This window comes from Nilaparvata lugens, chromosome X (assembly GCF_014356525.2).
Source record: "Nilaparvata lugens isolate BPH chromosome X, ASM1435652v1, whole genome shotgun sequence".
NCBI classification, from domain to species: Eukaryota; Metazoa; Arthropoda; class Insecta; order Hemiptera; family Delphacidae; genus Nilaparvata; species Nilaparvata lugens.
The window spans coordinates 60,440,235-60,464,571 of NC_052518.1; the positions used below are offsets into that span (position 1 = coordinate 60,440,235).

The window sequence follows — 24,337 nt, forward strand, 5'->3', positions numbered from 1 at the left end:
TAGCAAATGTTGTGTGAGACAAAGCATTGAATGTATCCAAAGTTAAAAAGCCTAGAGATTGCTGTGCAGCAGTTTCCTTCCACTCGCTTAGCCAATCTATAAATGAGTCGAGGAAAATAAACCTGTCATAAGTTACATCGGAAAAGGGCATCTCTAGGGGATCTCTCTTAAGAATGAAGGTGAGAGGGCGCTTGATATTGAATATTGACCACCATTTTAAAATTACATCTACAAAGAAAGCAGTTCCTTCTAACTTATTTTTTCTCAATGCTGCAACTGTAATTTCATTGAATATGTTAATTACCAACTTGACGTTCTGCCTTTCAAATGAATTTGGAAAAACAGTTTTGTAATTGATTTGAGGCGCTGACTTCAGCAACATGTTGCGTTCTGACTCATACAAATCTCTGATGTCTGAGAATTTGACTTCAGTTGTTCCATTTTCTTTTCCTGAAACTTGATTCTCCCCCTCCACTGGATTTAAATTTAGCAAATTATCCTGAACAGGCACTGTAAATGTTTTTTTGGTGTCTTTAAGATTGATCCAATTGTTCCTTATACATTTCAAAATATGCACACTATCAAACAACAAAAAAATATTGTGTCCATTACCTTCAACATTAAAATAATAGCTTGATGGTGAATTTTTTGTCAGTTCTTTAAATATAATTCTGTTAACACGATTGTTATCACTAATTATACACAGTAACTTTAAACCGCTATCAACAATTTGACTAATTACATTTTTGGCTGTATCAGTTAAAAAAGATCTATTTAATTGCTTCGTGGGGACTAGCCTTACCACTTCTTTAAAGTTTCCAAAACATGAACTGATTAAGAATGTAAGTATAGTTTTAGCGGGTTGAGAAGTATCATTATTGGCAACACCAAAAATACAGCCATTTTTGTAATCAAGACTTTCCTTAATATGAATTTCATCAATTTGAAGAGCAACAATTTTTTTATCACCTTCGAGATCTTTTACAATGTTCTTTAAAAAATTACTGTTCTCATTGTTGTTATTTGGTGAAATATGAAATGAAGCACACAGTTTTTGCAAATATCTCGGATGAGGTAGAAGTAATATGCTATTCAGTCTTATAGCATTATAGCATTTAACTGATTGCATGTATATCAAAAAAGCTATCAAAACTGTATCTTTATTATATTTTGGCTTTTTTAGAAAAAGAAGACTGATTTGATCACGCAAATGTTTGAGTGTTTTGGTAGTTGCTACCGGCACATGCTTTTATTTATGTTATCATTATCACCTTCTTCCAAATTGTTTATCAATAACTCAATGTTTTCAAGAATGTTGCTAAGAAGACTGTCTTTGTCTTTGCATGATTTTCTATAATCTCTACAGAAATTGATTAAATGAAATAACTGACTCCAGTGCCTTAATTTACAATCTTGAAGTATAGGTTAATTACTTTCCTTGTGCACAAAAGTTTTGTTAGGAATTAACCCTCCGTTAATATGAGTCTCTACACTTAAATCATTATTAATTCTTATACTAAAACTAACTTTGGGAATAGTACTCACATCTAAAGAATAAACAAGGCAGCTGGTTTTAGTTTTGATTGAGGAACACTTAATACCAGTAGGCCTACCTTTAACTTTAGTTGATAGTGCTTCTGAAAAACTAATATAGTCACTGATTTTATCCTCTTCTTCTAATCGTTTCAATCTTTCCTCTTCTTTCTTCTTCAGTTTTCGTTCATAATGAAGTCTTCTTTCTTCAAGATCTGAACGTTTTCGTGCTGGACAGTTGTTACTAAGATATTCTGGCAAATTAGGAAACAGTTTTGGGACGGCGCAATGGCTCAATACAGGTTTATCTCTTTTAAATTCACACCACTCACCATCACTGTTTTTAAATTTTTCAATCCACACTAAATCCGTTTTATGGAAATGTTTAATACAAACATAAGCTCTTTGAGGAGGATTCCAATTTGAGCGAGGAATGGCCCGTATCCACTCACTACGAAGTTTTTCCTCTTTTGGAAGTCTAAATAACTGCACGTAACCCTCCTTTTTCACGGCAGATTCGTAATTGCTGGTACATCCTGGTACAACACACTTATCAGGCATTTCACTTACTTAATTACATCTAACACTACTAACACTACTTACTTACAATAACGACCAAATAACTGTCGAAGATGACCGATTTGCAAGGACGCGCAATGCAAACTGTATGCTTTAGCCTTGACTGAGTAAGACGAAGCTGCGACGTTGCCAATTCTCTCTGGCCGTGGCCTTGTATTAGAGGAGGCTATGCTTATATAAAACATTATATATATATATATATATATATATATATATATATATAACATCATTAATATTTTCCATTATCAACAAAAAATTCAATGACCTACACACACTTTGCAAGAAAAAATCTAATCCAGGTACAAAATGACACCAATTATTGTATGTACAGCACATCCAATAAGCATGTCTTCAAATCCAAAAAAATAAGTGAAGTTTTTTTCTTTAATCAAATTACAATAATGTGTTGAATAATATGAATATTTCAAACGGAAATATTATCAAAATTTATGACGTCAGAAAAATAATAACTTCAAAGCTGAAAAGGAAAAAGATTAGAGAGAGAGAGAGAGCATACATAATCTTATCTTATCACAAAACCTCAAGTTTGTGAACCAGGATGATGCCGAAATATTTTCATCATAAATTGATTAACTTTTAAAATTTTTCCACTGGAAATTTCTTTCAATTCAAAACATCCTTTACCAAAATCTTTAACCACTGCATACGGACCTTTATACCTTGGGCAAAGTTTCGCTGAAACTTTCTTATTTTATTAGATAGTACATAATGATTAATTAACACTAAGTCATTAACTTTGAATACAGTGCGCTTCCTATTAATCATATTATTTTATAGCGTCTGATTACACCTTTATTCTTCATCAGGAGAAAAATTTGTCGATTTCTAAGTCCCTCCTCTTCTAATTCAAATTTGTTTTCAGGCGGATATGAAACATACTTAAAAACTAAATTAGATAATTTACAATTAAGCATCAACTCCATAGGTATACTATCAATCGTTTCATGGAAGTTGTTGTTGAGAATATACTCAGCTTTGTCTAGATATTTATACTATAAGTGGTGCTTTTTCTCTGGTACATAAGTTCGTAAGATTCTATTAACTTCCTTGACGGGCTTTCACTCAGATTCGACTGTGGGTGATAGATTGAAATATAATGGTTCTCAATCCCAAGTTCAGTCATAGAATCCCTCCATACCTCACTTTGAAAGCAAGTACCGTTATCACTTATAATTAAATCAAATTTACCATATTCAGCAATGTATTTCTCTAATGTTTTCACTAAATTGATAGCATTAGCTCGCACCAGTGGATATAACTTAGTATACTTATTAAATCCATCATGCATTATGCACATCCAACGATACTTTCCCCCGGGTAACTCACCATACACATCAATAAACACTTTATGCACTTTCTTTTCAGATAATATAGTGTACATTTCTAAAGCTTTCTTTTCATTGGAAGTTTTCACTAACTGACAAGTCAATATTGTATGGCCTTAGCAACACAACGATAACTATTTTTAATATAAAAAGTTTCTGCAATTGCTTTATGGGTTTTTGATATACCAACATGGCCTAAACGTTCATGAAATTCATTGATTAAATTTTCACATAATTCAGAAGGTAAACACAACTTCAAAAACTTGTTCCTCTTAGGTCTTGCCACACCCGTCTTTTTAATATTTTAATTAAATATAATAATTTAAATAAAATTCTTTAATTTTTACCACTGTCAGAAGCATAATCCAAAACAAAACAGTTCCTTACATAGAGCCTAAGGGAGTTTTTAAATTTTATTATGAAAATGATAACCTAATGGAATTGATAGTAAAAAAAGAACTTATTTAATTTAGTAATATGCTGATTTTAATTTCATATTCATATTCTCTTGGACACAGTCCTTAAATGAGTTCAATTTCAATTTGCAATACGTAGGTTATACTTATACTAAATAATAATAATGACAATGATCACCCTTTTTAGAAAACATACAATTAATAATAGAAGCTAATAATTTAAATACATTTTATGCCATTTTTCTGTCAATTCATAATAAAACAAATAATATTATCCCACAAAGTGTGTCAAGTTTGATTTCCACTTTAATAACATTTAACCATTTCAAAACAACATTTCATCTCCACATTAATACCACATTTTCTCTTTTCCGTTATATCACTTTACATTTTAATTCAAGATAAACCTTTAATAATAAAACTGCACTAGCTGAATCTTTTTACACACAACAAAGACATTGGTTGTACATCTACCATCACGAAAAATACCAAACAAAACAAGACTTCACTTTTTTTCCCTCCAGTTTTTTAACTGCCATAACGTTTTATACCTCTCAACTTCCCTCCATATATTAGAATAATTCTTTTTGTTATTTATTTACTGTTCAATAAAAATGCTTAATTAATTTACTGTTTAATAAAAATGCTATTTATTTTATTTAAATTTATATTTGGCTTTTTGTTTATTGTTTTATTGAAATTCTGTAAATGGTATGTAAAATTGTGTAAACATTATGTAAAATTTGTGTTAATGTAATTGGTAGGCTACAATTCTTTTGATTTATTTAATAAAATTATCAATTATTTTATCTTTTAAAGTGTTTTATTATTTTTTATTTTAAAATTTTAGTATTGGAAACTTTATATTTAATAACTTTGTTGTGTTGGCATCCCTACAAACATTATTTTGAAATTATCAACGATACATCAACAAATGAACTTTCGACTATCAATATTTATCTATTTGATTATACAGTATCGATGTATTGTTCAGCGCTAAATTCAAATTATTTATCTTTTTAAAAAGTAACATTATAGTCTCCGTGTAAAAAATTAAACCATTAGGCAACCATTAGATGTCGGCCATCAATATACAACCTTAACGAACCATTAGGTTTCTTGACAATTTCAAGTGGATTAGTATACCTTGAATTACTAGGTTTAATTATCCCTTGATCTAACATTTTCTTGATTTCTTTACCTACTTCATCTCTGTACTGATACGGAATAGGGTAACTTTTCATATTTAACTGTACGTCATCCTTAATTCTAAGTTCGCAAACACAGTTTTTGCCTGAACCCGATGAATCAGAAAACACATCTTTATACTCTTCAAATACCTTAACCAATTTATCAACTAAATCTGCAGGTTCGTCACTCAGTTTCGTTTTCAAAGTATTTATTTCATCTACCCATAGATCTTCAAAATTCTCAGGTTCAATATTTATTTTAAACAATCTGTTATTAGCAACATTTTTTCTAAGAAACTGAAAACATTTACCCCGAATAGTGTGAACATCTTGACTGAAATCAAGAATAGCACCCATGTATTTCAAAAAATCACAACCGACCAGAATGTCGACATTCAAATCAGTTACAACTAAAAATACAATCGGTATTTCTAAGTCCCCAAACATTACATCAAGTAACACCTGTTTAACAACTTTTTTCGACCTATTTCCAGTTGCCACTACAATATTTATATTTGGAGAAGAAATCAAATTTAATTTACCCTGATCCAGTTGTATTTCTTGAAGTAATCTATCATTAATAACATTGACCTCAGATCCACTATCAATAATCAAGCTATGTGTCTCTTTTCAAAAATAGATACCTTAACTTCTGCTAAACTATACCTATACCCTTGCAATATTGTTGTTTCCTTTTCTTCAAGTAAGTCACTAAGCATACAATGTACTTGACAATCAGTACTCTCAGTTATATCCTCATCGTTAGGTTCATCAACATTAATATTATAAAGCCATTTTGCAAAATTTCAAACATGTTATCACTATTTTTATTTTTATTGAAGTTGAATACCTCCTGATCATTAATTAAATTGCTATTGTTCAAATTTCTAGAGTCTACTTGTACAACATTAAAATCGGGTACATTTTTATTAGGTGTTACACTTAGGTCATTATTTGAGAATAATTCATGATCAATCTTATTTACATCCAAATTAACATCAAAATTACGTAAACCTTGTTCGACAGGACAACCAGAAACCTTATTTCGTTGCCCTGCTAGTAGTTTAAAGCTCGATTTTGATATGAATTTTGATTAGGAACAAATGCTGGATTGGGTTGGCCCAATGGCGGTGGTGGTACTCCCATGCTATGTGCCAAGGGATGTGCATTCCCTGAACTTTGTGCATTGCCGTTATTATTCGAGTAATAACGATTATTATGATGATTACCTCTATTAAAATAGCCATGAGATTTTTCACCTTTATAATTATTAGAAGAAAATTTATTGTACTGACTACTATTTGATGTGGGATTCACATGCTGAGTTATCTTAGGTGGAATCATATTTGAATATACATGATTTTGAATAACAGGTGGATACATTTTGGGTTGCATTTGCATAGGAAATGGGAAGTGTTGATAACTATTGTGACCTTGATTGATCTGATGTTGGTCAGATTTGTCTTGCTGATCTGCACGTCTTGGACAAGTCTTGCCCTGATTCAAAAAAATTATTGCAGAATAACCGTTTGACATAATAATTTAAATCTGATGCTGTTACATAGGTTAGTGTTAGTAGTTTTTTTGACTAATAGATGGCGCTAGTGGTCCTAAACAATGACGCTGTCTGTTTTTCACATTAGTTGCGGTTAAAATGGCGTCGAAGCAGGAAAAAGCACAATGTGTGCTTTGGTTTCACAAAATGAAATCGCCCATCAGTGTTCAGCATAATTTTCGGGCTTCTTATGGACGCAGCCCTCCTGATGTTAAATCAATAAAGTGATGGTATGACAGGTTCAAAGAAACAGGCAGCGTTGAAGATCTTCCTAGAAGTGGCAGGCCTAGTGTGAGTGAAGCAACTGTTGATCGTGTTTGGCAGTCATTTCAATGGAGTCCGTCTAAATCAACTCATCAAGCATCACGTGAACTTCAAATACCGCAAGCAAGTGTTGTGAAATTTCTTCATAAAAGGCTTAGGTTGCATGCTTATAAAGTGCAAATCGTGCAGGCCTTGCAACCGAATGATTTGCTGAGACATGCAGAATTCGCAACTGAGATTCTCAACAGAATTGATGGTGCTAACGATTACTTAAATTGCATATGTTTTACAGATGAATCCACCTTTCATGTCAGTGGAATGGTAAATAGGCATAATGTCAATATATGGGGATCAGAGAATCCACACGCTACTGTACAGTTACAGCAAGACAGTGAAAAAGTTGATGTTTGGTGCAGCCTAATGCACAACAATGTTTTTGGGCTGTATTTCTTCATGGAAAAAACCATTAGCGCTAACATTTACTTAGATGTGTTGCAACAGTTCATTGGACCTCAGTTAGAAGATTACCAACCATGGATAATTTTCCAGCAAGATGGAGCACCCCCCCCACTGGGCTTTGATAGTGCTTAATTTCCTAGATGAAACATTTCCGGATCGGTGGATTGGAAGGGATGGTCCAACACCCTGGCCACCCCGCTCTCCAGACATTACTCCCCTTGACTTTTTTTATGGGGATATATCAAGGACAGAGTCTTTGCCACACCAGTTTCTGACATCGATGAATTGAAGGCTAGGATACATTATTGACTACGATATTAGTCATATTCATTTTCTCAATAAAACAGTTTCCTTGATAAAATAATATATATGAAAAAATTTAGGGGTTTTTCGATTTGATTTTTTGTTTTATCCGATTAACTTTGAAGCAAATGATTTTAAAGAAAAATGAGCCAAATTATTAATGTCGGCAATTTCATTCCAAATCCATTGATGTGTATTGTTATGTATTTGCGATTCGATTTGATGCTGTGGAAGGGAAGCAGCCGACGCGGCCGACTCCTTTCACCATAGTAAACAGTAAGGCTACTTTCACACGATAGGAGACGTGCAACTTGAACACTGAACAGTGTTCACGTTTTTTTGTCAAAGTACATTGAGTCAAATTGTGTCTTTCACATGGTGACTCCTAGCCAGGAACCTCCTTTTGTAACGTCTTTTCCCCTCGAGGCAAGCAGAAACTGGCTTGGATCGAGATACTAGTGGACAAATCGTCGTTTTCACATGGTGATTCTACATATCTCTGGTCACCACTTTTTCTCAAAAACTATCTTTCTTGAAAATGAAGATAGAAAGATTCTGATTTCGGATTTGGATTCAGCGACCCAAAATTCTGTAAAGCGTAAGTCCTGTTTTCGAAAATATCCAAAAACAAGGAAGTTATGGCTGTTTTTAATAAAGCTTTCTATTATCATATAATTATACTGTAAAAACAAACAGGTACTGTACTATACAGTACGTAAGTACTGTAGCTATTATAATACAACTTACACTGTATTTGTGTAGGAAATTTGGTAGGATATTTATCTATCCTACTTTATTGGGTGATGAGTGGAGATGATTTACGATTTCATATTTGGATTCATCTTTTCATAGTTCAATATTTTTTTGGAAAACTAGAACTTTTAAAAATTAAAAATGTTTATGTTTAAACTTCTCAGGTGTTCAAAAACTTCTTGAAACCTTCGCCTGTCCCTTTGTGAGGCAGGAGTATTATTATCTTAGTACATACTATATAATCATATGATAATGGAAAGCTATATGAAAAACTGCTATAACTCCCTTGTTTTCAGGTATTTTTGAAAATGGGACTCATGCTTTAAAGAATTTGTGGTCGCTGAATCCAAATCCAAAATCAGAAATCTTCTATCTATATTTTTAAGGAAGTTAGACTTTGAGAAAAAGTGATGAGTCATACTTTGAGCAAACGTAGGCATAGTTGTTAGATCTGTCTGCTTATTCGTAAGGCCAGTTTCACACGGCAGAGTCCTCGCTCCTGGAATATCATATTACTGAAGATCATATTTCATATTTTGCAGCTCTCCTGTATTTTCACATGGGGATCTTACGTATAAGCCAACAAATCTAACAACTATGCCGACGTTTGCTCAAAGTATGACTCATCACTTTTTCTCAAATTCTAACTTCCTTAAAAATATAGATAGAAGATTTCTGATTTCGGATTTGGATTCAGCGACCCCAAATTCATTAAAGCATAAGTCCCATTTTCAAAAATACCCGAAAACAAGGGAGTTATAGCTGTTTTTAATATAGCTTTCCATTATCATAATATTATGATTATATAGTACGTACTAAGATAATAATACTCCTGCCTCACAAAGGGACAGGCAAAGGTTTCAAGAAGTTTTTGAACACCTGATAAGTTTAAACATAAACATTTTTAATTTTTAAAAGTTCTAGTTTTCCAAAAAATATTGAACTATGAAAAGATGAATCCAAATATGAAATCATAAATCATCTCCACTCATCACCCAATAAAATAGGAGGAAAAGGAATGTTGTACAGTAAAATTCACTAAATTTCAGTTGTCATTCAACAATCCAATTTATCAGGTTCAAATCGTTGAATATCACTTTGAATTCCCAGCAATTATTGACTATTTCTTTTTAACTTCCATCCAACTTTTGGCGACTTCATTCCGGTCCTTGTAGATGTCAAGACTTTTATCCCAAAGAGCAGGTCGGTTGCAAACTGCAGTAATCAACAGCTCCACATCAAACTCAGACATCGCGTAATGACAGATGTCAAAGTCAAGTCAAGTAAACAACTGACAAGTCAACAAGTGTCAACTGGAGAAGTGAATGAGCAAGCACAGTGCTGCCATAATGCGAAAAGCATAACCATTGTACCAACTATTCTAAATTATCATACTGTATTTCGTGAAGCCATTGCTTTGTTAAAGCCAGTTACTCAGAGAGTGTTTTTTTTTTTTGTTGTTCAATGTTTTGTCGTCCTTATGAATGCTGTTGAATCAAACATAATGTTATTTAAGAAGTTGTGCTGAACCTGTATAAAAAATTCATAGAATTACAAGAATTCATAGGAACAGTAAAAAATCAATTTTACAAAAATCAATGTACATGTAACTGGATTTAGAAGATCAATACGATAATGTGTTCTATCACAATTTAATCACAGAAATGTTTAAGTGAAAATGTTGGGCGCAAACCTTCTGCCATGAGGAGACAAATAAATTTATGAAAAGCTTGATAGCTTGAATAGTGATCTGATATTTGTTACACGTTTTTAGTCTAAGACATAATATGTCTTAGACTAATTTTTAATGTTTCTTCAATCGGCAGGAAAACTTTGGTTTCTCAAAGTTATCTTACTCCCTTATTTTGGGGTATTTTCAGAAATCAAGATAAATATCCTACCAAATTTCCTACACGAATACAGTGTAAGTTGTATTATAATAGCTACAGTACTTACGTACTGTATAGTACAGTACCTGTTCGTTTTTACCGTATAATTATATGATAATAGAAAGCTTTATTAAAAACAGCCATAACTTCCTTGTTTTCGGATATTTTCGAAAACGGGACTTATGCTTTAAAGAATTTGGGGTCGCTGAATCCAAATCCGAAATCAGAATCTTTCTATCTTCATTTTCAAGAAAGATAGTTTTTGAGAAAAAGTGGTGACCAGAGAGACGTAGAATCACCATGTGAAAGTGACGATTTGTGCTTGCCTCGAGGGGAAAAGACGTGACAAAACGAGGTTCCTGGATAGGAGTCACCATGTGAAAGACACAATTTGACTCAATGTACTTCGACAAAAAAACGTGAACACTGTTCAGTGTTCAAGTTGCACGTCTCCTATCGTGTGAAAGTAGCCTAAGAACCTAATGTGAAACCACAGGAGAGCTGCAAAATATGAAATATGATCTTCCAGGACTGCTTTCTACATTGCATCATATTTACACTTTGGCGCTCAAAACAATCAATTTTGTCTATTGTTTTGACATGTTCTGAATCTAGATTTTCAAATTTCAATACTCTACAGAATATTATAATTTTCTTGATTTAACTATGCTGATGATAAAAATAAGGCTTTTGTTGTATGCTCACAGAATTTATTAATTTGAAGTGTGCCTTCTCAATACGAGTCAGACGTATTACAATTTGATAACTCTAGTTTTAGATATTGATGTTCTTCAATAAAATTTGTAGATTATGGCGTGTCCGACTTCTTCAACTCATCCTTATTTTGTGAACAAAATTTCTTTTCATAGCTTTTTTGTGTTGCTTCTTGTTTGATTACTCTTTTTAAAATTCAAACACTTGATAATGGAATGAATATCATCGGATCGGGTGAACAAAGAAAATAACAGTAAAAGGTATTTAAAACAAATAACAAAATTTCTTGTAATAATGCAACTTTTTCTAATAGGTACGAATTTCAAAGCTCTCAAAATGATTTTTTCAAATCACAAGCAGAAATTCCAATGGTCATCATAATAGTAATTTAATGAAAATTGATCATTGTTCAACGTAAGATAAGCTACATCCTTAAGTTAATCAACTTATTTAGGATTATCATGTTTATGAATTGTGGAGCTGCAAATAGCTCCACGTATAACGAATCTTGCACTGAGTCACCAGTATTGAGGTTAAAAATTTGAAATGCATGCGTGGACGCTAGGTGAGCACCAGACTGATTGAGTCACTACAAGATTCGATACAATCGTCTGAATCGTGGGAGGCATAAACACTCGCTCACCCTTGATTCTTCTTATGACTGATTGTATAATGATAAAACTTTCAGAGGTAGTGTAGCGGTCGCTAAACACTGAATACGGATATCTTAAAACATTACCTGTGATGAAACAGCATATAAAATCATACAGGTCGAGCAGAAATCCCGATGTAGATAATCTACGGGACTGCGTCTAATAAGTTCCGAAGGATTGAGATAGGGTACTAAGGACCAGAGATCGTTCTGAATATATTTCGAGAACAGTCTTGTCGGGCTTTATGCTCTATTGTAGGAAATTATATTATCTCCAGCTGCATCTGCCATACAGTCAAAAAATTCGCTCCCAAGCCAAAGTTGGTAACAGATAAAAGCTGATATATGAGCAGGTAAGGACAGAAAATAGGTAATCTCGATCTGACCCCACACACTACATCCACTTAGATCTGTTCCAATATCCAGGTTGAATTAATTATTTCAATGATCGTACTTGATTGGTTCTTGATAATATAGAACGTGTCAGACACAATAATTGACAGGCTTAAGAAATAATCGAACTCAGAAGACGAATGGACAAAATGGAAATATAATAAAATATATGATTTGACAGTGCAGATTTAAAGCTTGGATTACAGATTGAGAATAGTTTAACGTTAACAAAATAATTAGAAATTTGCTTGTACTCGCATGATACCATGCATGATCCAACAGAATTTATAATTGATAAATTTAACAGTTTTTGAAAAATACTGAAAACAAATTATAAAATATTTTTTTTAAATTACTCAGGTCGGGGTTCTGGCAGCGGAGGATAGTTAATCAACTACAAGTTCTTATAAATTCTATACCAGATAAAATCTAGGATCTTAATAGTTATAAGCGCTTGTTGGCGTGGCCATTACTTTAACGAAGAAAATTTTTTATATTTTTCTGCACTATATTTTCTTTTGAAGCGTAGATTGGGGCCCCAAAAATATAAAACTCACGTGAATCCTCTTGGCGGTCGTGGTTCCTTTAGATCAAATTTGGTATGATCGGTGGCTGGTCCAGGCCTCGGTCTTAGCACGTGTGGAATTTTAATTAAATATCTCATTCACCAAATAAATTAGGGGATAATTAAATTTGAATTTCTAGAATAATCAATTGATGAGTAAATTTACAAAATAATAGATAAATTAGCCTAAGATATTGGCTCACAAATAAGAAATACAAAAATCGAACGAAATTTCACTAATAGGTCTTTGGTAACTTTTCAACAAGGTCTTAGCGGTGAGGATTTTAAAATGGAAGTCTTGCCTTCTTCTAAGCCTTTGGCTAGAACTCTTTTCTGAGAATCTGTGTAATTAATTTGCATGAAAATTCGCCATTGGTAGAATGATTATGACGTAGGCATGACGTCAGTGGCAAGCAGTAAAATATAATTCCTTTGATTACAATAATAATTTAATTTTTATAATTTTTTAAATTACTTAATTCTCTAGATACAGTTCCCCTATACAGTGTACATGCACTAGCATATACGATAAGGCAGGTTTGCTGGCTGATAACAGATTATATGATGCTTTCAAACGACCATTTCTTTTGGTGCTATTTCTATGACATATCATTGGCTTAGACTTGCCAAAGAGATCTATTCACCATGTGACTCAGTTGAATCAATAATTTATAATTTAATATTTCTATACAATTCTTATTATATTCGAAACTGTTATAATTAATTTTGCTGCTCTTATCAATGATACAATATTCATTGTATGACCTAGTTCATTATAAACATTCGACATTATGATGTAATTTCGTGAGTAATAAATAATTTTAACAATAGATATAAAGATATAGATATAAAAGTGCTTTATTGAAAAAAAACAATATTTTACCACAATATTTTACCAGAAGTATCATTTAAAAATATTGCATACACTATACGGCTTGGTCAAAGACCGTCAGCCGGAAATTCCGAATTACTAAGATAAATGAACACACATTCTTCAAATCAAAATAAAATAAATAAATGAGTCTCTTTGGATAAAACAGAAGCATTCTGATATTTTATATTTCTAATGTGATCCAATTTCTTTCTTCATTTTTTTAAATGGAAAAAAAATAATAATAAAGTCCAAATAATACATAATGATCAAATTTCTTGATAATACACAAATTAAATTAAACAACCTGAGTAGAAAAAAGTCGGAAAAGAGTACCCAATGACTAAATTACAAAATATACAACTTACTATGGCACTAACCAAACATGCGTAAGAAGGAAATATCCATGTTACGCTATTTCATTTCTTAAATTAGATTGGATTAATTCTTTCTTTTTCAAAAGTATATAGGCCTATTACCTTTGAGTGGAAATGATCTAGATGAGAACGAAACAGCACCAACTTGACCTCAATTACAAACATTGACAACTATTGAGATGATGTATAATAATAACAACAATAATAATGGGGGTTCATTAGTATTTTAATATCAAACCAAACTATTAAATTATTGAAATACCTCAGTAATTAAACTCTTGAATTAATTGCCACCTATAGCGCCAAGCATCTCTACAAAATAATGCCAGCTTTACCCAATCCTTGCCGTTCAAAAAATCAATAAATGCTTCCTGGTTAAGCTCAATAGCTCCCAAATATCTACATCTCCACTCTGATAGAATGGGGCATACTGCTAGGAAATGGAAAATATCCTCGTTATCCCCTCTGTTACATAATGAACAGCGCATGTCTCTATTTTCCAACCACGGCTTGTAGTTCAAATCTATCAATCCACATCTTGCCTTCATCACCCATTTTATAAGCGCATGGCTACTCAGCTCCTTTATATAGCTCGCAGATCCTAGACCCAATTTCAGTGCTCTGTAATGAATATGAAAATTTGCCGCCGTTGCACCTCTCAAAAGATCCTCCCTGAAATTCTCTCTCACCCCATCCAACAATTTCAACATTTCTCTCTTCCAGTTACCCATATTCTGAGCGGAAAAATCCAAATTAACATTGCACTCTGTTGCCATTTGTATCCATGCCTTGTACCAAAAACATTTCTTCCTTATTACCTCCACAGCCATAATCTTTGGTAATCTATCATTTTCCATTTTCAAAACTTTATTGATGTATTGAAAATGAAGCTTCAATGTATACTCGAAAATCAGCCTTTCATCCGTTTCAAGAAACAACATGTAATTTGGTGTGTTATTTGGCAAAGCGAACAATCTTTTAATATACAATCGTTTTAGTTTCTCAATGCTATCAAATTTCTGAAACCCCCACACTTGTGCCGCGTAACAGATTATTGCTCTACTACATGCATTAAATAATACCGATTTAGCTTCAAGATTGATTTTATTGTCATTTATCACTCTGTTCCAACCAACATTCAAACTCAATTTTGCAATCTGTAACCTCTCCTTCATGTGCTGCTCCATGCTCATTTTTAGTGTGAATGTCACCCCCAAATATTTATAACTGTTAACTTGTTCCACTTCATTGCCTCCAAAAAACCAGCGCTCATTTCTACCCATTCTTCCACCGTTTCTGAAAACTAAAATTTTTGATTTTTCCAGGTTGACAGTTAGATTCCACTGCTCGCAATACAGTTTCATATTATTTATCATCCTTTGTAAGCTAACAGGAGAGTCTGACAAGAGTACAATATCATCGGCGTACATTAGTACCCTTATTCGTTTGTTTGCCACTAGTATGCCTCCCTCTAGAGCATCATCTAAATCATTCAAAAAGATTGAGAATAATAACGGGCTGATCACGCATCCCTGCCTTAAACCCATCTCTGTAGCAAAGCTCTTTGTCAGGCCATCTTTACACCATACACTAGCAATTGTTTCACTATTCAAAGCCTCTATTATACAATTTTTTATACTGTCCAATAATTGACGATTATCACTGCCTTCTACAACCATGCTTTGAACAATATCAGTGACTCTATTTTTATAATTCTCAATACCACACCTTAATACTAGTTTGGGCAACAGAGGCAGACAATCATGTTGCTTATCTTCGCGTGCCATGTATATTTCCAATTTTATGGGCATATGATCGGAATACGCACACGGTATTACTCTAAAATTGTGAACATAGCAAGTAAGACTCAATGGCACGGCTGCTATATCATTAACTGACGCACCACTTGCCCCAACAAACGTCATCTCACCCTCCTTGTTTCCTTCTGTTCTCCCATTAACAACAATATAACCCAGATTATCACACATTTCTAAATACTTTCTTCCTCTTGAATTTATAGTCAAGTCTTTTGAGGTTCTTAATAAGTACAATCCTCCTAAATCATAATCAGTATAATCAGTTACTCTCATTCCTTGCATATTGCCTATTCTAACATTCTTATCACCTATAAACGCTATTTCTAAATCTGAATTCTCCAATAGGAAATCATACAGCTGTTCAAAATCTGTCTGCCAATTATTGGGATTAATATATACAGGTAATAAATGAACATCCTTATTTTCACTAATCTTGACAATCGCCACTGGTCTATCTCTCACTCTCTCTACTCTAATACTATCTTTAAAAATAGAGTTGTTATTCAAACCCAACAATAAACCCCCACTAGCTCTGCCGTAATGAAAAACTCTCACACCCCAATTCCATAAAACTATAAAATCTGAGAGATACGAATTAAAATAACCAGCATCTTTCTCCAACACAAAAGTTTCACTTAAACATATTACGTCGTATTCTCTTAAGATATTGAAGAAACTGTTCTCTTTAAGTTTACTTTTCAGACCACAAACATTATAATACAAAATAGACAGAATAGAGTTTTCACCTCGACCGTTCCCTGTACCTATCTGACCGTGTGGTGATTGAGCCGTGGGCGCGGGTCGGCCTCATTCGTTATGAGGCGAGTCGCCATCCTCGTTGCCAGCTACTTGGGCGTCGGGTCGTCGACGTCGATCTCCCCTCGTAATTGCTAGTATCTGCTCGGTGAAGTCCATCCTCAGCATCTCATTCAGTTTTTCCGCTCCGTCCTCCGTACCAGCCATCAGCCTGTTGCCATCTTTCGACCATTGGAATTTAATTTCTTCCACCAACATGAAATCGAATCCTATATAAGTTTTAATTCCGTTTGTCATCCTATCAATAGCTTTCTTCAATGCCAACAGTCTAGCACGGATAACACGAATGTCCTTTGGATAATCCCGATGGACCACATAATTTGTATTTTTCAACTTGCGAACATTTTTGAAAATTCTATTGATATGTTCATCTTTTGGTATATGCGCGATTACTGAAGGTCCTCGCCCAACAAATGAGCCCTATTTACTTCGATTTCACTTGTTACACCTAAAACTTCCGAACAAAATTCTTTCACTTTCTCAACACATTTATTGTTTTCCACGTTTCGTAATCCTTTGAAAATCACATTATTTCTTCGTGATCTAGTTTCGAGCTCAATAAGCCTCTCCTCACTTTTTTCACCCATACGGCGCATTTTTTCTAACTCTCCTTTAAGCGATTTATTTTCCTCCTCTAACACCGTAATTTTCGCGTTAAGCGTTTGAATGTCTTCCTTAGTAGCAAGTTTAGAAATGTTTTCCTCTAGAATATTTTTAAAAGAGTCCTTTAATTGTGTAAGTGACATATTTCCGACCTTTTGCTCACCCATATTTGCAATCTGTTGACGTTTAACAAGATTCTGATGCACTTCTGGTGAATTTCTAGAACGCTTCTTACTTTCTGAACTGGATGAGCTCATCTGCCTCCCGTTAACACTCGTTAACCACAGGATTTAATTCAATATTAACTCACTATTTATAATTCTAATAAACACCTGAACTCACGAAATTAATAGGTTAGCAGAGAAAAGAACCAGCAATTTCACGCCGCAAAAACGAAAGTCTTGACCAGTAAACACTGATAAGAGAGCAAACTAAGCGACCGTTCAGCTCGGTGTCTCAATCGGAACTTCAATAATTTTAACAATAATACATACATTTTATTTTTCTATTTGAAATTCTTTGTTTTTTTCAATAGTTCTTGATTTTAGAAATAATATTATAGCTTGCATGAAAACTTGGCATGACATTTATAATATATTGAGTCAGTCAGCTGTGTCTGAGCTGCTACAAAACATCTGATCAATTGTAAACAAAAGTGAAACCTCCAAAAGTTCAATGAACAATTCATAAATGATTTGTACTTAATCTGCAAATAATTATAATTTTATTAAATAATTCTTTGAAAAAATGTGTAGTACAAAACAGTACTCTTATCTTATACTCGGATGTTGATAAGGAAGCCTTATCGCTCGGGTGCTAACTGTTCGTTTGGCAAACCTTTTATTTTATAAGGGTAATTATAATAATTTTTCTAGTTAATTCTCTCCTTTCATGAGATTTACTCAAAAGATTCATCACAGAATGAAAGCGAGACTGTGATAAGAGATTAGTCAAACTGAGCAACTAAATTTCAAAGTGACTATCCATTGTTCAATTTGCACTGTGATTTCCTTTTACTTCCAAATGGATTAAATTGCTTGACTCTCCAATGTAACAATTATTGTAAATTAGCAACTGCTAACCCGGTTGATAATTTACCATATTCATCCATCCGCGAATTTTTAAAAGTTAATATATATATTATATATATATATATATATATATATATATATATATATATATAGCGTTTACCTATTTAAAGTGTCCAAAACTTGTTCATACACTTTAAAGTGTATTCTTTTATATATATATATATATATATATATATATATATATATATATATTATATATAGTATATACACTCAGTATACATATACAGGGTGATTCATAATTATGGTAAAATATTTTAAAACGTGATAGTAGAGGTAAAAATAAGAAAAAAAGTTCATATAAACATATATCCATAAACGCTTCATTAGCGAGCTATACAGGGTGAAAGATTTCGCCCAGAATTCAGTTCCTCTGGTGAAATACACCGATGCTGAATTGTTTGGGGACTAGTTTTTGAAAAACTTATGCTGGATTCATATGGAAAAATATCTGAAAAATTGAATAAAACTAGTCTGGAAGCTGTAGTGTGAGTAGTTTTTGAGGAAAAAGTTGAAATATGCAAAAAATCTAAGTAGAAAAACACAGACTTCTACGTTTGTTGCCCAATAACTTTTTTTAATGACCAGTAAACAAATAATTTTTCGCAATAAAAATTGTAGAGAATTTAATTCTGAAAAGAATTATGAAAGCTGTGTAAACTAAATTCAAATAAAAGTTGAATAAAATGTATTCTTATGTGGTACATTACACCACAAAAATTTGCTGTTTTACGAGGAGAGAACTAATAACTCATAGGTTGTAGCTGATTGCAAATAAAAGATGCATTCTAATAACAGCTGATTTATTATGTTTTGAATAAGAAAATATTTAAAAGAAATTATCAGCTGAAAATTATTTTCAGAAATATCTACGCTCACTGTTGAACAAAAAAAAAACAAACTGTAAGTTAGGCCTACTGTAACCGCGCTGTGTTTTTTGTTCTAATCTATTAACCAGTTATTTGTAACCATTCCACTTTGCTTTTGTGTTGAGTGTTAACTTTTGAAAAATGGCAGGTAATCTTAGACTTTATTCATACTCCGAATTAGCTGACATGCATTGAATGTATGGAATGGGACACAACTGTAATAGTACTGAAGCAAGACGTTTGTATCAAGAGAACTTTCCTAACCGAGTATGTCCAAGTTCAAGGTTTTTTGCCACTATTCATCAACGTCTGTCTGAAACAGATTCTTTGATATCCAAAGAGCACATTTATGCAGGCAGACCCCGATCTACTATGACTGTTGAGTTAGAAGAACAAGTTCTTAATGAAATTTATGAACATCCAGAGAAGAGCACGAGAGAATTGTCCGTGCAGTTTAATGTCAATCAATCTATTATTTGGAGGATACTAAAATAGCAACAATTACATCCATACCACCTCCAGAAAGTTCATACTCTATTGCCACGAGACTGTATTCCCTGTGCTGGTATTTGCCGATGGTTTTTAGAAAAACTTGTTTACTCAAACTTTTTAACAACCGTTTTATTTACCGACGAGGCACAATCTACAAGAACAGCTATCGTTAACGTCCACAACCAACATATTTGGGCAGCTGAGAATCCTCATACCATCAATCCTAATCTTCCACAACATCAGTTTTCAGTAAACATTTGGGCAGGAATCATAGGAGATCATCTACTTCTGCTCGAGCTTCCTCCCAGGCTTAATGGCATAATCAACTAGTCTTTTGGTATAAGTTTAATGTCATTTAGATATGCTACTTTCATATAAAAAAAATTTTCATAAAAAACCCAATATTTTATTTGCAATCAGCTATAACTTATGAGTTATTAGTTCTCTCCTCGTAAAACAGCAAATTTTTGTGGTGTAATGTACCACATAAGAATACATTTTATTCAACTTTTATTTGAATTTAGTTTACACAGCTTACATAATTCTTTTCAGAATTAAATTCTCTACAATTTTTATTGCGAAAAATTATTTGTTTACTGGTCATTAAAAAAAGTTATTGGGCAACAAACGTAGAAGTCTGTGTTTTTCTACTTAGATTTTTTGCATATTTCAACTTTTTCCTCAAAAACTACTCACACTACAGCTTCCAGACTAGTTTTATTCAACTGTGTTTACAATTCAGCATCGGTGTATTTCACCAGAGGAACTGAATTCTGGGCGAAATCTTTCACCCTGTATAGCTCGCTAATGAAGCGTTTATGGATATATGTTTATCTGAACTTTTTTTCTTATTTTTACCTTTACTATCACGTATTAAAATATTTTACCATAATTATGAATCACTCTGTATAATAGGTGATATACTATTAATAGAGATATATTCATTCTCTATTAATAGTATATCACCTATTATATATGTATACTGAATTGAATTGAATTGAATTACTGCCTTTATTTACGTAGAGAGCGAAGTTAGGGCGCAGTCGGCCCTCTCTTACACTTAACTCTCTATTACAAGATAACAATACAAAAAAATACAAATAATATAATAAAGAATAAAAATATTACAAACAATATGAAAAAACAAACAATATCTACTTATTTGAAATAATAACAAATTTTAAATAATTGAAAAGAGAAGAAAATTAATTAATTTGGAAAAAAATATATATATAACAATACTGATTAACAGTAGTGATACTTCATCATTGTAGTGAACAAAAAAAAAAGAGATCCTAATGTATACAAAACGACAACTATAGTGTTTGCTATACATTCCATTCCTACATATTATTATAAATCTTGAAGTGAATAAGTAAACCACATTTATAATATTTAATTTATTGTAAAAAAAAGACCATCAAGGAGCCAATTTCCAGATTCTACATTCACACACACACACACACACACACACACACCACACACACACACCACACACCACACACACACACACACACACACACACACACACACACACAACACACACACACACACACACACACACACACACACACACACACACACACCACACACACACACACACACAACACACACACACACACACACACACACGTACAAAGAAGATATATTAATCAATACACAGTCGCTATAAGTCGCTCCAGCCAGCCCTCCTCACAAAGTTCATGACAGCCGCACTGAACTGGGATTGCCGCTGAATTGCCCTCACCTCCATTGGTAACGAGTTCCACAGTCGGCAGGCAGTCACATGAAAAGACCTATTATAGACCACCGTACGATGCCTAGGCACAGTCAACACAGACAAACTATTTCTAGTTCCACCTCTCCCAGAAATCTAAATTTAAAACTCAAATAATCAGGGCTCTTATTGGCGATTAGTTTAAATAGAAACATAAGTATGCGGTAGGATCGAAACCTTTTGAGCCTGAGCACGTTAAGCTGAACGAAGTAGGGAGTGATATGTTCACCTCGATCTAGATTATTAACAAATCTTAAGCAATAATTTTGAGCTCTCTGAAGCCTATCAGACAGTGCCACAGTCATGTCATGGGTAACAGCGTCACAGTAGAGAAAGGTCGGAAAGATTAGGGTCTTTACCAGCATCAATCTTACCTGAAAAGGTAGAAAAGGGCTGATCTTCTTCAGATAATGTATGCCAGCAAAGACCCTATTACAAGTGCTAGTAATGTGTTCGGTCCAGTCGAGATGTCTGTTCATTAAGACACCCAAGTTTTTTACTATATTACAGTATTCCAACTGTTGGTCATTTATTGTCACAAAAGGTCCATTGGCATAGTCAAGGTTAGGTAAGCGTCTATTATGTCCTATTACTATTGCTTTTGATTTATTTTCATTAATGTTTAAACCATGTTGTGATGTCCATTCCGTGATGCTGAGTAAGTCAAAGTTCATTTTGTTAACAGCGTTGTCAAAGTCGTCAATGTCAAAATGCAAGTAAATTTGCAGGTCGTCAGCATACATGTGATATTTAGTATTGGTCAGTCTGTCAGGTAAGTCATTAATGTATAAGCTGAATAACAGAGGGCCCAGCACCGATCCCTGTGGCACACCCCTATTGACCACTCGCCACCCAGATTGACCTCCATTTGCCAGTACACACTGCTGTCTATCTGCTAGATATGATCTAATCCAGGCAATGCTGTTGGCTGAAAATCCCAGATTAATCAATTTTTTAAGAAGTAGAGGATGATATATTGAATTAAAGGCCTTACTCATATCAATCAGTACCATCAGAGTAAGCTGTCCATTACCCATAGCCAAGCGTATATCATCTGTTACACATAAAAGGGCACTCATAGTACTGTATCCCTTCCTGAAGCCTGATTGGAATTTATTGAGAAGGTTGAAAGTTGAAACATGACCATTAATTTGTTCATGTGCATATTTTTCTAGCCCCTTGGACATGACAGACAGCACTGCAACTGGACGATAATCAGATGGAGAGGAAGGATTGGAAGTTTTATTGAGAGGGATGATTTTGGAGGTTTTGAATTCAGAGGGGAAAACAGAAGAAATGAGTGAAGTGTTATAGAGATGTGTGATGAATGGAAGGGCAATAGGCAAAATAATTTTGATAAATTTCATTGGAAGCAAATCAGCACCAACAGCTTCACTCTTGATGGACAAGATTGCATTCAGTACAATGGCTTCAGTCTCCGCAGCAAAGTAGAACTCATCCTGCCTTCGAGCTGTCCTGTACTGGTCTGAATACTCTTGAAACTGAGTGTATATACTATATATAAATTATATATATATATATATATATATATATATATATATATATATACGGTTAATTCAGAATTATAATGGTTACGGATACCATTTGGTTTGAAGACCGCGCCTGCAATTTTTCAAAGAATATTGGGTAACACTTTACAAAAAAATAAGTTGACTGATTTTTGTACTTGCTACATTGATGATATTTTAATATTTTCAAAGACATTTGAGGAACACTTGAAACATATAAACCTCGTACTTGATGCGGTTTATAAAGAAGGGTTCAAGCTGAAATTGGAAAAATGTAACTTTGCAAGGAGTTCAATTAAATATTTGGGACACATAATTGAAAATAACTCAGTCCGTCCACTCACTGACAATCTCAAAGCAATTGAAAAGAGACAAACAACCGAAAACCAAGAAGAATGTACGCCAGTCTAAGGGCAAAATAAATGTCTATTATAAATACATAGAGAATGCAGTGAAAGTTCTAGAACCTTTACACAATCTACTGAGGAAGGACATACCTTTTATCTGGTCAGAGACATGTGATAAAGCTTTCCAAAACGTGAAGAAATACTTATGTTCTAGTCCCGTATTACAAATTTATGATTATGAAAAACCAGTATTCATTTTCACCGATGCCAGTGGAGAGGGATTTGGAGCTGTACTGAAACAACCAAAAGAAAATAATGAGCTTCATCCAGTAGCATATTTTTCAAAAAAACTGAGCTCTGCTCAAAAGAAGAAAAAAGCTATTTATCTGGAATGTATGGCTATAAAAGAGACAATTATGTATTGGCAATATTGGTTGATAGGACGGAAGTTTACAGTGATCACAGACCACAAACCATTGGAGAATCTCAGAGTGAAAGCACGAACCGATGAAGAATTGGGAGATCTTGTATACTACCTATCGCAATATGATTTCACATTGATATATAGCCCAGGAAAAGGAAATGTTGAAGCAGATACTTTATCAAGAAATCCAGTTTTAGAGCACTTTGAAGGAAATGAAGACATTTTAACAGTTGTGAATTTGATATCTATACAAGAAATAAAAGACGATCAAGAAAAAAACAAAGAAGCAATAATGAATAATAGGAATGTTGAATATAAAGAGGAAATATTCTACAAATGTATGAAAGGAAACAAAAGAATCTTCCTTTCTCAAGAAAAGGGTAAAGAATTGATTGAGAAAATTCATTTTCAACTAGGACATATCGGAACTCACCACACACTATTACACATACGTCCACATTACTACTTTTCCAACATGGATGAAATGGTCAAGCTCTATTGTGATTCGTGTCATATATGTAAGAATAATAAAACAAGAAGAGGTCGCTCAATAGGATTACTTTCACAATTGGGTCCAGCTAGTGAACCGTATGAGATCATGTCGATAGATACTGTTGGAGGGTTTGGTGGAAACAACTCAACAAAACGATACCTACACATATTGGTCGATCACTTCTCTAGATATGCATTCACTTCAAGCTCTAGCGGTCAAACTA

At 33.4% G+C, this 24,337-nt stretch overlaps 1 protein-coding gene across 1 annotated transcript in view; it reads left to right on the plus strand.

Annotated features, from left to right (window-relative positions):
* LOC111057624 (E3 ubiquitin-protein ligase MYLIP) overlaps positions 1-24,337 on the plus strand; it is a 92,451-nt gene that overhangs the window by 48,885 nt on the left and 19,229 nt on the right. The gene's annotated exons all lie outside the window — the stretch shown is intronic.